Source organism: Triturus cristatus, chromosome 1_1, assembly GCF_964204655.1.
Source record: "Triturus cristatus chromosome 1_1, aTriCri1.1, whole genome shotgun sequence".
NCBI lineage: Eukaryota > Metazoa > Chordata > Amphibia > Caudata > Salamandridae > Triturus > Triturus cristatus.
The window spans coordinates 1168240015-1168254146 of NC_140579.1; the positions used below are offsets into that span (position 1 = coordinate 1168240015).

A 14132-nucleotide genomic window follows, 5' to 3' on the forward strand; every position below is an offset into this window, starting at 1 on the left:
TACCGCAACCTTCCCCTCCAGGGAGGGACGCGGGCATTCGGATCTAAGGCGTGCACGGACGTCCTGATCGAGGGGTTTCCGAAGGCGCGCCGCCACATACTTTACCACCTTATCGCTGGGAACCCACTGCGAAGAACGGGGATGCAAAAGGTCCTCCGGGTCAAGAAGATCCAAGGGAACACAACCCTGGAAAGCTGAAGACTGAGGACGTTCCACCGAACCAGAAGGGAAGGGACGCCATGACCTGCCCTGGTCTGATTCGCCATCTGACGCACCCTGGGAGTCCTCCGAAGGAGGAGAGGAAGGCATGGGATCAGGGACCCCTACGGGTGGAGGATCAGCCGGGGAAGGATCCGCTGTCAAGGCCGGGGTCTGGGCGTCCAAAAAGGCTTGCCGAAGACGCTCAAAGGCGCCAGAATCAACTCTGTCGGAACGGGAGTGCTTACGCGGATTCTCCGGAAGAGAAACGGGGCTTAACTTCGAAGGTAAGGAACCAGACGGCCCCGGAGCGTCTTCCCTCACAGGGAAGGGTTCAAGGAGTTTCACCAGGTCATTCAACCTCTTCTCCGATCTCTTCTCCAAAGGAGCCACCGCCTCGGAGACCGCCTTCACAATGGAGGAATCCACCGAGTCGCAGAACTCATCAGACAGCGGAAAATACTGGGATTTCTCCTCCTCGTAATAGTCATCAAACTCCTCCATGGCGCCCTAGGGAGAAGCTGAGGAAGTGAGGCAAGTAAAATCAGTGGTGGCCACCCACCAGGTAAGAGGGAAGCACAAAGCGGGATTTCACCCAGGCCACAAAAAATGGAGGCAAGCCAGGGCCCCTCCCCCATCCAAATGCAGAGGGCTAACAGGACTCAAGTATACAGGGTTCAAATCAGCCCACCTAACGCCCTGATATCTACTGCGGGCTTTATTTGTATGCCTGGGCACTTTCAAGGTGTGCGTTAGCAAAATGCGGACAATCTTACCCCCTCGGGGGTGTTCAGCCCTCAGGCACAAACGGCAAGGCGCGAGCTAAGTCAGGACGCGGGCGGAGGCACTCGGCAACGGCCGCTAAACGTCTGCGCAATCTCCGCTCGCGTTCCGCCGAAGCTCCGCGCCGGAAGATCAAAGAGGGATGCGCACCCTCTCGCGGTCGGCGGACCGCCGCGCTCCCGCCTGTACCAGAAAAATTCGTTGCGCGGCCGCGTAGGAGCGGGCAGAACGCTCCCGCGATCACGGAGCAACAGCTCCGAAATCTGAAGCGTCGAGAAGAGCCAAAAGAATTCAGAGAAACAAATGCGCACCAAGCAATACGGAGCAGACGCTCCAACCAAACAACACAGCGAGAGCAAACAGCAATAAAGCACAGTAAATCAAGCACAATAAAGGTCCGATAATGACAGCTAGTAAAACCAAGCGGAGCGAGGCTCTTACAATATTAAACTCTAAACAGTGCCCCCAACCACCAACAAGCGCGACAGAAGGGAAGGACACTTATCTGAGGGAGGCTGCTAGCAGAGAAGAAAGATGTCCAGCACAGAGCAGGGGTTGTTATGATCCCAGGAGGCGCCTGATTGGACAATGGAGTACTGCATAGCATTGTTGTTTTTTCTCCATAGGCTTCATGGGAAATGAAGTCCTACTGTTGTTCACTGTTGTTTTCTAAGGCTGCTATGTGTGTGGAATAAATAGAAGAAAGAAAAGCCTAACCCTCGCCTCCGGGTCCTGACATAGAATCTGCAGCTAGATGTCTTTATCAGATTTCACTATTCTAGATGTGTTTGGGGAGAGGCTATTTCGGACAAAGACAATTCTTTTTATTAAATGGGTTTTATGTTGTAAATTTCATCTATTTTTTATGTGGTTTAATTTATACCAACTTATAGTGCATTAAGTTTTTCAGAAAGGGTGTTTTAATTTAAGTTTAATTCGCCTTTCGGTAGGATGGGTGTTAACCCTGTTCGTCCTGAAGTACTTGGTGCTTCATTTGCATTCAGGCGCGGTGCAAGCGATACCTAAGCATTCTAACAGAGACTGGCTTTTTAAATTTTCCATTAAGGAAGAGCTTTAAGGACCATCACTTTTAAACAAGCATTAGAAAATCCAACAGGTTTGGCATCTGCAAAATCTAACGGGTTTGACAATGTTTTTTAGACCTGTTACCCAGCAGCGCGAGCTGCTGTGCAGCATGTTTTAAAGTAAAAAAAAAAAAAAGCTATTAAGTGGTCAACGCTGGGCCAGTCATACCACTTTTTTTTTTTTTTTTACTTTAACACAGGCTGCACAGCATGTTTTTTAAATAGCAACCATATTGTCAGATGTACTAGATTGCCTTAGTAAAGGTGTACCATTTTAGCAGGCTTATTTTTCTTTAGATGATCTTATGTTATTCCCAATTAGATGTGAAAATCTTCCAGTCCACTGAAGGGAGCCATGGCCATGAATGTGTGCAATTCATAAATAGTAACACAAGCCATTAATAAAGACTATTAACCACATGAGGCAGTTGAGCCATGGAGGGCTACAACGGAGAATAAGAGTAATTAGAATGAGTAAGCTACCCAAAACATTTTATCGCTAGTAGGAAAATCAAAAAAACACCTACATCTTCTATTCAAAATTTGAGAGAAGTAGTAGAGCTCTATTTAAGGAGTCCTGTTATACAATATGGGGTAAAACATCTGAAGGAATTACCGTACAGGTAGAGAGGAGTTAAAGGCCTTGCGATGTAACTGCCTGGCTGACAAAACCAAACAATGAGGTGGACAGAGTACAACATTATTTTAATAATTACTAATAAGTCAGAAGTCCCCAAAGTAGGACATGGTCATTCCCCTGAAGATATATATGTACCCACATGCTATTTTCTGGCACTTTACAACACAGACCGTTACCACGCAAGTAATAGATTTTTATTGAATTAAATAAGGGAATTATGGGGAAGGAATGATTTTAAGGGTTAAGAGATGGGAAAGAGTATGAGAGAGTAAGGGAGTTTTAGGTATGGGTAAGGGTACAGGTGGGGGGGTTTAAGGGATTACTAGACTACAGGGATAGGCAAGGTTATAGGGTAATAAGACATTATTAGGGTTCAGGGAAGGAAATGGTTATAGGTTAAGGGTATGACTATTTCATCCACGGATAGGAGTAAGTTAATGTTACCAAATGCATTGTTAAATGCAACTACTGACAACAGCAATGATCTAGGTGATCATGGTTAGGATCATTCCCTTTTTAAATGTTGGTGACATATGACAGCCACTTTCAAAAATTGACTATTGTGCAAGTGTTGTCTTGGAGCCACCAGCACTGCTTCAGCTGTCTGGTTTCTTGAATACCTGATGAAATCTATGGAACCAGAATTCTGATGAAGTTAGCCAGCAGATCAAGTTGTACATTGATGAGAATGAAATGTCTAAACCCACCTAGAGGATCTATACTACTCTTTGGGGACAACTGAACCGAATTATGGATTAGTTAGTTTACAAAACAACAACACACACGGTCAATTCAGTCTGCTGGGCTTATTTAGATATCCATTTTTAAATATTTTGTAATTATTGGTAACGTTTCTTCCAAAACACAATATAGTAATCATTTTTTTTGATTACTGCATTTTCATACTGAGCAAATATCACAGGTAATAGTCATTTCAACTTGTGAGGTTGTGTACACAGCATTAGGATTATAATCCTGTATTTTAATGCAATAGAAAAGTTGTGAGCCCAATACCAAATCTCCAAGTTTGTTCTTTTTTTAAAGGGTTAATTCAAATATAACGAAACCACTAACAAGATCTGAATGCCGATATGTAGCTTTCCTTTGTGACAAGTACACCAAAGTATTCCCAGGCCTGGATAGCAGTACTTCAGGAACATAGTTGACAGGCCATCTCCCATGCAGCATAACCTCAAAAACCCAAAAGGCGTTCTTCGATGTTTAATGGGTGGCGAGGATGGGTGTTAAAGAAAGCTAGGTCTTTTGACAAGCTCAAACACAATATACTTACCTTCAAACAGGTCCAGATCCCTCAAGCCCTCTGCAATTACTTATTCTGACACCCACCGCTAGAGAGAAAAAACAAGAGTTATTTTCTGCATGCATATTTCACAGGGCATCAAAGGCATTTACAAGATTTTTCAAAATACATGCAAGTAAAGCTTATGGTTGGATAATAAACAGCATAGCTCAGTTGCTGAATATCAAAACTACTGCCATAAAACGTAAAATCAGAAAAATGTACTATTTCAATTTGGAACTTTTTTTGTTAAAGCACACTATACATTCAAACTAATGTTTAAGCCCTTTTTAATGGTGACAATTGGGGTGGGACTCTGGGTGCTTATGCCCATCTCACTGTCGTTCTATGAGATAATGTTGACATTTTTGAATTCCCATACAATGTTTCACTAGCTTTGGTACAAAACTCAAGAGTTATTGTGACAGCCTGGAGCGTGTGTGGCCAGTGAAATGACCTTTGTCAGCCTGGCATAAGACAGCTGCGGTCCGTGCAGGTAAGATCTGTATGGGGGTGGGGGATTTTGACGGACGATGACGAGGGAAAATTATATAATTAATTAATTTTCCCTCGTCATAGTCTGTCAAAATCCCCCCTCCACCAGTCCCCACTCGCTCTCACCAGCACAGACTGCGGCTGGCATAAGATCTACAAATAAAAACGTACCTTCTCCCTTTGAAGCTTGCACAAGAAGGGCCTGTCTAGGCTGGGCCCCTGCTTGGGTCTGTTAGTTACCCAAAAGCAAAGGTGTTGATTTCGTTAGGCTGTGGGTCATTAGGATTTTCTTATGTGGTTGTGTAGTTTATGGTCTGGCCTGACGAAGTAGCTGTCGCCAGACAATTTTGTGAGCATAACTAGAGAATGGCTTTGGCAGCTCACACTTGTTAGGAGCCAGAATTACATGTTTTGATCTGGCGTAAATTGTGTGCTTCCAAAAAAAAAAAAAAAAGTGCTTGTCCAGCTGTGATCATTTTATTGATTTATCAGACTGTCTAAATTTTAACTTTCAGGGGCACACACATGAAATTGTAATGCTATTGAAGTGTCTGGGATAATTAGATCATTTGTGTTGTTATTCTCCGGTAGTTGCACAGATAGGAGTGCAGTCATTAACCTATATGGATATTTAGGTCTGACTTGACAGTGCAACTGTCACCTTACCTTTTAACCTACACCAATATTACTTTACAGTTCTTTGTTCCACACAAATACATATCTATTGCCAGGCTTTTTACTTGTAATGCTTCACATTACCATACACCATTGCTTCAAAGCGAAACCTATTTGCATGGTCAATGCTGGTTTAGTATTCTTATTCAAATAAGTATTCAAAATAAACAAATCAAAAAGTAAAGAAAATAGCTGCAACATCGTGCTAATCATATATTTTTAAAGTCAATTAAAGTAATAGCTGAACGGTTTTAGATTATGTTCATACATAGTAAAATACAAAACAAGTCGCAGTAGGAATAAAGAAACTGCTAGTGCCAAAAACGCTCCAATACAGGATACACAAGGATCTGTAGGGGTTATAGAAATAAAGACTAATTAAGCGAAGGGAGAACAGAGTATAAGAAATCCTATCAAGGGTGTGGGTGGAGTCACAAGACAAACAGTGGCTGAGACAGATTAGACGGAGGGGGGGGGGGGGGGGGGGGTGAAGTGAAGTAAAATAAATCATAGCCACTTACAAGAAAAGACATGGAATCCAGGTTTGGTAGCACTATGCCAGCAACTCCATCCAACATCAAACTGAAAACAAGAAGCACCATTTATCATGCTGCATAGGCAAAATGAGAGTACACATAATTAAGTCAACACTTAAGGAGGGGAAAATGTTTTTTTATTTGCACATGCAGCTGGGGGCAACAAAATCCAACATTTTGTTTTAAATAAACGGGACTATCTTTGTATTTGTACAGGAGTAAAAACATTCATGAACTTAAAGATGGATATATATCTATTTGAGTCTCATTAGAAAAGATAAAAGCTGGAAAAGGTTAGCACAATACCATTTAAAATGCATAGACTACCACAAACAAATTAGAAGTTCAAATTTCTCTAGGACTAGTTACATTAAAGCAATCTTGCCTTACCAAAGACCAGACACGTAATTTATGAGAGGAGTTTCAAATCCAGATTAGTAAAAACCACCTGAATGCACTTAACCTTCAATCAGGTTAACACGGTGTTGTGGCAAAAGTGCAAACCAAGTTTATTAATCAAAGGTTTTACCCAAGTGTTGTGTTTGGAGCCAGCAAGTACATACAACACGTATGAAAAATTTACTTTAACCCCTTAGTTGCGCCCGTCGGCCAACGGGCGTCGCGAGCACTACCTCAGTAGTGCTGCGCACGTCCGTTGGCCGACGCGGCCCCGCCCACTTAACAGAACGCCCCTCACCACGGCGGAATTACCGTCGCGGTAAACGGGTTAATAACTGTATTGCTAGTATCCTTTTTAGGTCTCGCCTAGCGTTGCAGAGCGCATGCGTTGCTTGCTTGGCGAGCCATATTGTGGATGAGGACATTTGAGAAGGGGATTTGAAGCCCTGCCCCTCTTTTTAATTGGCTGGCGTCACCGTTTATGTAAAACGGTAGCAGTCGATTGAAACGGAGGCTTTCTTGTTGCCGCCCTTTCCCCTTTCCGTCCGGCCCATACAAACTGGATCGTCTGCTTCACGGCTGTCGTGACGCAATTCCTTATCTCTATAGGGGCCATCTGTTTCTAATTATACCTCGGGATGCGACCTTCCAAATGCTGCGCATTTACAATTACAATTTACCTTTTGATGCACATTCAGTTTGCAGTATCACGTCAGTGCGGACAGAAAATTCAATAGTGAGATGTCATTTTTGGGGGAAACAATCCGCATGAGTATTGCATCACATTTGGTTGAAAGCGCATTGAGGTGCAAAATCACCATTTGTGCAGTATCAGCATCATTGTGGAGACCTTTTAAGAGCACAGGTCACTTTTATGGGCAAAGCCACTTTTTGTGACTTGATGGTATCACATTTAGAAGCAAAAACACATTTTTGTGCAAAACCACATTCTTTTTTTTGTTCTATTATTTGGTGGTTTTGTACAGTGCTATACACCACTTTGTAGTGGACTCAGTTCATTTAGGTGCAAAGTCACTGCTGGAGCACTTTTCAAAGTGCAAATCAGCTTCAGATGCAGGGAATGGATGCTTCTTTTATCCATTCACACACTGCAGTGCGCTTTAGGCCTGTTGACTAAAACCCTAGGGGCTGACCCAAAGCCCCTCTCTGTGCATGCTTTTGGTGTTGGTGATGTGAGCTATGACACAGGGCTAAAGCAGACCTAAAACCGAGCTGCGATGTCTTCTACATGTGGTTCTGTAATACAGGCTTGTCCGCAATCTCTAGGGATGCCTTTTTATTTAAAGAAGAGAGCATTAAAACACATTGTACTGGATTGATTTAAATGCTGTGCATTAGAGGCGCAGCTGCAGCCTCTGCATCACCTCAGTTTCATTGGAAGTTGACTAATGTAAAGCTTTTCTACATGAATGCACTGTGTTCATTGACACCAGAGCTTGCCAGAAGAGAGGCGCTTTTATTGCGCCTGCCACTCAGTGTTGCTGTTCCACAAAACCGCTTGCATCGCAGCCTAACAGATGACACGTCCATTAAAGCAAAAATTCAACCAGCTGGAAAAATCTATCTGCCCCCCCCGCCCCCCCCCCTCCCTCACACCTCCCTCCCAATGTGAGACAGGCAGCCCTCGGGCCATTCCAGTCTTCTTAAGCATAAATAGTGTTCCAGCAAGAACATTATCAAACAATCCTTTATTTAAATAAAAATGCCCTCTCCGCTCTTCCTCTCTCTCCCTATCTCTATCCCTCTCTCTCTAACTCTCCCTCTGTCTCTGTCTCTCTCTCCCTGTCTCTCTCTCTCTCTCTCTCCCCCTCTCTCTCTCTCACCCTCTCTCAATCCCTCTCTCTCTCTTTCTCCCTCCCTCTCTTCTCTCTCTATCGGAAATATATACTTTATAGAATCGATTACGAATAATTTATTGTTGTTAGTGCAGCTTCATTATACGACTTCCAAAACCTGGAGCCACAATAAAGTCATAATTTAAGCACTTGGTGGGCACAAAAAGACGTGTGCGAAGCGGAGTGACTTCCACCCATGAGGCACACTGTGGGGTTAGGAGGGTACATTCTTGAACAGCCGCATGCCAGTGGGTAGAAGCTGGGGTTTGTATGCTGTATAAGATTATAAGATTCAAAGAGGGTACTGCAAGTGTGCAAAAGCAGTTAGCATGATTGTGGGGCCATACGCCAGTATGGGGGGGGGGGGGGTTCTCCCTCCCACCGCGTCATGTGCTGGTTAAGACTATCTGGCCTTTCTATAGCATTCACCAGCAACCAGTGTGAAATGTTGCCACTCAAACATTCCATGGCAATTAGAGGCCGGCCTGTATGTGTGGTTGGGAGAGTGTGTGGTTGTTGTGTGCCCGATAAGGGAAGAGTAGGTGTGTGCTTGAGGGCCTGACACGCTCTGGTTCAATGGGTATCAATGTTTGCAGAGCATACAGTGGCCATTTGCAACAGGAACACTTCATTAAGAACCAGTGGTTTCATGCCTGTTGCAGCAGTCCTCTTAAGCGGAGCAGGCAGTGGCCATAATAATCGCTTTTTGCGGTCATGAGGCCTGAAGTATTAGCATTTTTAATGCATTAGATTAATGTGAGAAAAAAAAACATTAATAAAAGCCAGTACCATTTACAATACATACTCACACTAGAACAAATGCAATGCAATAGATTTCGCAATTACAACAAAGTGAGCTATTGTCATTTTGCGGGGCCATGACGGAGCGGTTACGTCATCCGCACAGCGCAACCGATGCGCATGACGGAACCGCTCCGTCATGCGTATCGAAAGGGTTAATGCTTCAAAAAAACCAATAACATTTACAATGACAATAGCTCAAAACAATGTCTTTGCGAGACCTATTGCATTGTAAATGCTTGTTTACCATTCCCAATGCCCGCCCTGCTCTATAAAAATCACCCAGCTCGAGTAGCAAGGACCTGATTAATTTAATTTTCACTTGTGACTTTGGCATGCCATTCTGCCTTTGTTTTAGATTGCAGAGTTCAGGACAAGCAATGCATGGTTTTCCTATGAATGCTAAAAAATAAAAATAAAATAAAAAAGAATCTCTCGAATCGTTTCAATATCAGCCTGATTTTTTCTTTCTTTCTCCAACAGTCCTGTATTTTTTTTTTTTGTGAAAATTTTTATTGTGCAGAAAGAAGGTTACAAGCACGGGCCTACAACCACCTGGGCCGGCCGCTAGTAGGTAAAAGTTCAAACAGTGCAAACACAATGACTGGCCCACCGGGGCTCCGCACCCTACAGAAGATCAGACTGCACATAAAGGAAATCAGGATACACCCTTTTAACATAAATAACTTAAAACAAAAGCGAGGCAAGAAAACATGATGGGCGTCGGGCCACAGCAGGGGCACTTCCATATCCGACCACCCGATGGCAGTCAAGAAGAAGGGGAACAAAGAGGTAGGGGTGGGGAGGAGAAACGGGAATACCAAAACTATACGCAGATGTGCCAGATAATTAAGGAACCATCAAGGATCAGGGGGACAAGGCTACCTCAGACGTTTCCACCAGGGGGGGAGCACAAATACTTCCACGATACACATTCCACTGCCCCCAAACTCTGCTCCAAGCCCCGGGTTTACCACGAGCCACATACACAGTCTTTTCCCTGAACATGCACCAGTCCATGTTCTCCTTCCAGACAGACACGGTGGGGGGCCGCTGCGAACCCCAAAGCTGCGCTATGTCCCTCTTTGCTATCATGTTCCCCAGAGCCGCCCACCGAGTCTGGGCCGCGTTATAATCATTGGGCTCCCACACATTCAGAACACAACGACGCACCTCCGGCAACAGCGAGACCCCGGTGACTCGGCTCATAACCTCATGCACCTGACGCCAGTATTTCACCACCTCGCGGCACTCCCACAGGATGTGGAGAAAGGTGGCACTGTGCCCACAGCCACGCTTACAGAGCCCGTCCTCAGAAAACCCCATCGAGACCAATCGGGGACCAGTCACGTAAACGCGATGGAGGATCTTAAGCTGGACCAAACGGAGACGGGCCGGGATGGCAACCTCCTTAGGAGATGACAGCGCGGACTGCCAGTCCTCGTCGTCCAACTCAACCCCATCCCCCCGTCCATGCCGCCCGTAGACGCACCAAGAGGTCAGCCCGATTATTGATCAATTTTTTATAGATCAAAGAGATAGTACTATCGGGAACGTGACCGTCGAGTATGCGGTCCTCGAGGGGCGAAGAAACAGGGACCGTGGACCCTTCCCCAAAAACCGAGAGCAGCCGAACCTGAGCGTAGCGGAAAAACTCCCTCTCACTAAGCTCATACTCGCTCCGGAGCGCCGCGAAGGTCTTGACCGCGCCTTTAACCCACAGATCCCCCACTCTGCTAATGCCGATAGTGTCCCAGTGCTCAAAGCCTTTCGTCGTCCAGAGGCTCCCCAGGCGGTCTGAGGCAAACAAGGGGGTAGCACACGTTAAACGCTCACTCCAGCCCATCGCTACATTCGCCGCCTTCCACACCCGTACCGCAATCTTGGTAGGGCCCGTGAGGGTCCTACCAGCAGATCGGGAGTAAAGCGCTCTGTTATAATTACCGCCGGGAAGCAGGAATTTATCCATCTCATACGCCGGGTTCAGACCAGGAGCATACGTGGCATGGTTAATTGCCGACAGTTGGGAGGCCCAATAGTACCGTCTAATGTCAGGAAGCGCGATGCCCCCATCATACCAGGGGAGAGTAAGCTTTGCCAGAGCGATACGCGCCCGCCCGTCCCAGACCAGTCTCCTCTGCAGACTCTCCACCTCCCGAAAGTAGGCCACCGGAATGACATCAAAGGAGTTCTGAAGTACGTAAAGAAATCTGGGAAGGGACATCATTTTAAACAGGGCCGCGCGACCAAGCGGAGACAGGGGCAACCTACACCAACGAGCCGTATCCACCCTCAAACGTCGGAGTGGAGACAGGAGGTTCTGCTCATAGCGGACCGCCGGGTCCAACGAGACATATACCCCCAGGTACTTAAAGCCGGATGAGGACGTTTGGATAGGAAGTAGAGGCGGCAAAATGGGAGGGCCACCAGAGATAGGGTACACGCAAGATTTGGACCAGTTAATTATCAAACCCGAGTTTTTCCCATAGGAAGTGAGGACATCAAATAGAACATTAAGCGACTGTCGCGGCGAGGTGAGGTACAGAAGAATATCATCCGCGTACAGCGAGACCCGATCCTCGAAGCCCGGGGCCCACCGGATCCCTCTGATAGAGGGCTCCCAGCGGAGCCAGGCGGCGAGCGGCTCCAAGGCAAGAGCAAAAAGCAGAGGGGACAACGGGCACCCCTGCCTAGTGCCCCTCCCGAGAGCAAAAGGCCGGGAAGCCCGCCCATTGACAACCACCTGAGCCATTGGTCCGGCATAAAGAAGCTTCACCCAGCTAAGAAATCCCTCCCCAAAGCCAAACTTCTCCAAGACCGCCCAGAGGAATGGCCACTCGATGGTATCAAAGGCCATGGTGGCGTCCAAGGAAACCAATATGGCTGGTTCGGAAAAGTATTTCGCCCTAGCTAGGACGCCGTGCAGACGCCGCAGATTAAGAGCGGTATTACGGTGGGGGATGAAGCCGCATTGATCCGGATGAATCAGATCACAGATAACGCTCAGCAAGCGGTTGGCGAGGACTTTAGCCAGGATTTTGGGTTCTGCGTTTAAGAGGGAGATAGGCCTATATGAAGCACAGCGGTCACGTGGTTTACCCTCCTTAGGAATCACGACTATAGTCGCCAGACGCTGGTCGGCGGGAAGGGAACCCCTCTCGTTCGACTCCTGAAACATACGACGAAGGAAGGGCGCGATTTTATCCGGGCGTAGTTTGTATAGTTCGATCGGCAGGCCATTAGGGCCCATGGCTTTGCCCGAGCGAAGGGAGCTAATCGCAGTAGCAATCTCATCGACGGCCAAGGGGGCATCCAACCGCTCACGGTCCTCGACGGATAAGCCGGGCAGGACAATATCCCGTAGTAGAAGACGAGAGTCGTCTTCATCTCTATCAGACACCGGGGAATACACCGCCCGGAGGTGGTCAGCAAAGCACTCCACAATCTCACCAGGCTCAGTCACACGCACTTCATCCGCAACCCGGAGCTCTGGGACCACACGATTCACTCTCTCCTTCCTATCCAGCCAAGCAATCAATTTACCAGCCTTGTCTCCAGCATCATACAACCTACCCTGCTGCTCCCTATACATGGTCCTGGCAGCGTCAGTGACAAGGGACTTATACTCGAACTGCTTCAGGCTGAGGGCATGTAGCCCATCCGGAGTGACACCCGTCTCCAAGGCCGCCTCCAACCCCAAGATGTCGGTCTCCAGCTTCACCACAGCCTCCATCTTAACCTTCTTAGCCGCCACAATCTGGGATAGGGCCTGCCCACGGAGTACTGCCTTAAAAGCTTCCCACAGGGACACTGCAGACATAACCGACCCATCATTCTCAAGGAAATATTGGTCAATCGACTTGACCAGGCTATAGCGGATCGTGGGGTTCCGCAGGTACCAAGGGTTAATAGGAGCGATCCGCCCAGCAGACCGCGTCCCAGTGTCAAAAAGCAACCACAGCGGGGAATGATCAGAAATACCCCGGGCCAGATGCTTAACCTCTCGAATCCGGGCAGTCTGGGCCGCGGGCATAAGAAAGTAATCCAGTCTGGAGAGACTCCCATGCGCCCCAGAGTGAAAGGTGTACTGACACTGAGTAGGATGCATTAACCTCCAGCAATCGACCAGACCGAAGGTCTCCAAGAATCTGCCAAGCCACGCCTGCGCAGCAGGGAGGGCCCTGGGTGGGTGGCGATCCCGGTCGCCCGAGACTACCGAATTGAAATCCCCACCCATAAGCAGAAGACTGTCAGGAAGCTCAAGCAGCATTCGACCCAAGTCTGAAAAGGTGGAGTTCTGGAGGCCCGGGGGAACATAGACAGAGACCAAGGAAAGGGACTGCCCCTCCCACCGCCCAGTCAAAGCCACATAGCGCCCTCTATCGTCCGGGACTACCCTGGTGATCTCCAGCGGAAGTGAAGAGCGCAGGAGAATGCCAACCCCTCTAGAGCCAGTGGTGAAACCAGAATGGGCAACGAGTCAGTACCCCCCCCTGTTCATGGCATGACAAACGTTACCCACCAAATGCGTCTCCTGTAAAAACACCACATCAGGAGACATACGTCGCAAATACTGCAGCACAACACCCCGTTTGATACGGTCCCCCAATCCATTGACGTTCCATGACATCAACCTCAACCCGTCCCCCCCCATCCCCTCCAATCGATCAAGGGTCCCCCAGCAGATAGCGCAACGCCCAAAATTGGAACAGAACAAAGACCTCGCATTAAAAACAAAACACACAAATCAAAACCCCCCACCCTGCACCCCTGCGACCCGAAAAACCACCCCAACTTGCAGTGTGCCTGTCGCCCCATAAACCCCTTTCTACGGAAAGACCCCGGAGGAGGAGAGGGACCCGTCCCCAACCGCCCCCCACATTGATCATAATAAAACAAAATGCAAAAGAGAAGTTGAACCCAGCCGAACAGTACAAAATGGCAAAGTCAAGGACCAAAGTCACTCCGAGGGAGACCCGCCACCCTCGGTACCAGCAGAGGGCCCAGGCCGGTCCCCGCGGCCCGGCAGCGAGTCAAGCCAGTCACTCACAGACGCGGGAGAGTTAAAAAAGGTTGTCCGATCGTCGTGCTCCACTCGGAGCCTAGCAGGAAAAAGCATGGAGTACTTGAGACCCAGGTCGCGGAGGCGACGCTTCACCCCCTGGAAGCCCATCCTCTGTTTCTGGACAAGTTGGGTGAAGTCCGGGAAAAAGTTAATAGACGCATTCTCATGGCGGTCCGGGCCATGTGCCCGCGAGGCCTGCAAAATCACATCTCGGTCTCTGTAGTAGAAAAGTTTGGCAACAATGGGCCTCGGGGGGGCCCCCGGCCGCGGCCGACCGCCCGGAACTCGATGGGCCCGCT

The 14132-nt window shown here is 47.7% G+C and overlaps 1 protein-coding gene across 6 annotated transcripts in view; it reads right to left on the minus strand.

Annotated features, from left to right (window-relative positions):
- LOC146871802 (STE20-related kinase adapter protein alpha-like) overlaps positions 1–14132 on the minus strand; it is a 302580-nt gene that overhangs the window by 241356 nt on the left and 47092 nt on the right. For all 6 annotated transcript variants that reach the window (XR_014981078.1, XM_085651482.1, XM_085651464.1 and 3 more), the window contains exons 2-3: positions 5698–5758; positions 3998–4055 (exon numbers count right to left, since the gene is read on the minus strand). The gene's annotated coding sequence lies outside the window, so the exon portion shown is untranslated. The remainder of the gene's footprint in view (positions 1–3997; positions 4056–5697; positions 5759–14132) is intronic.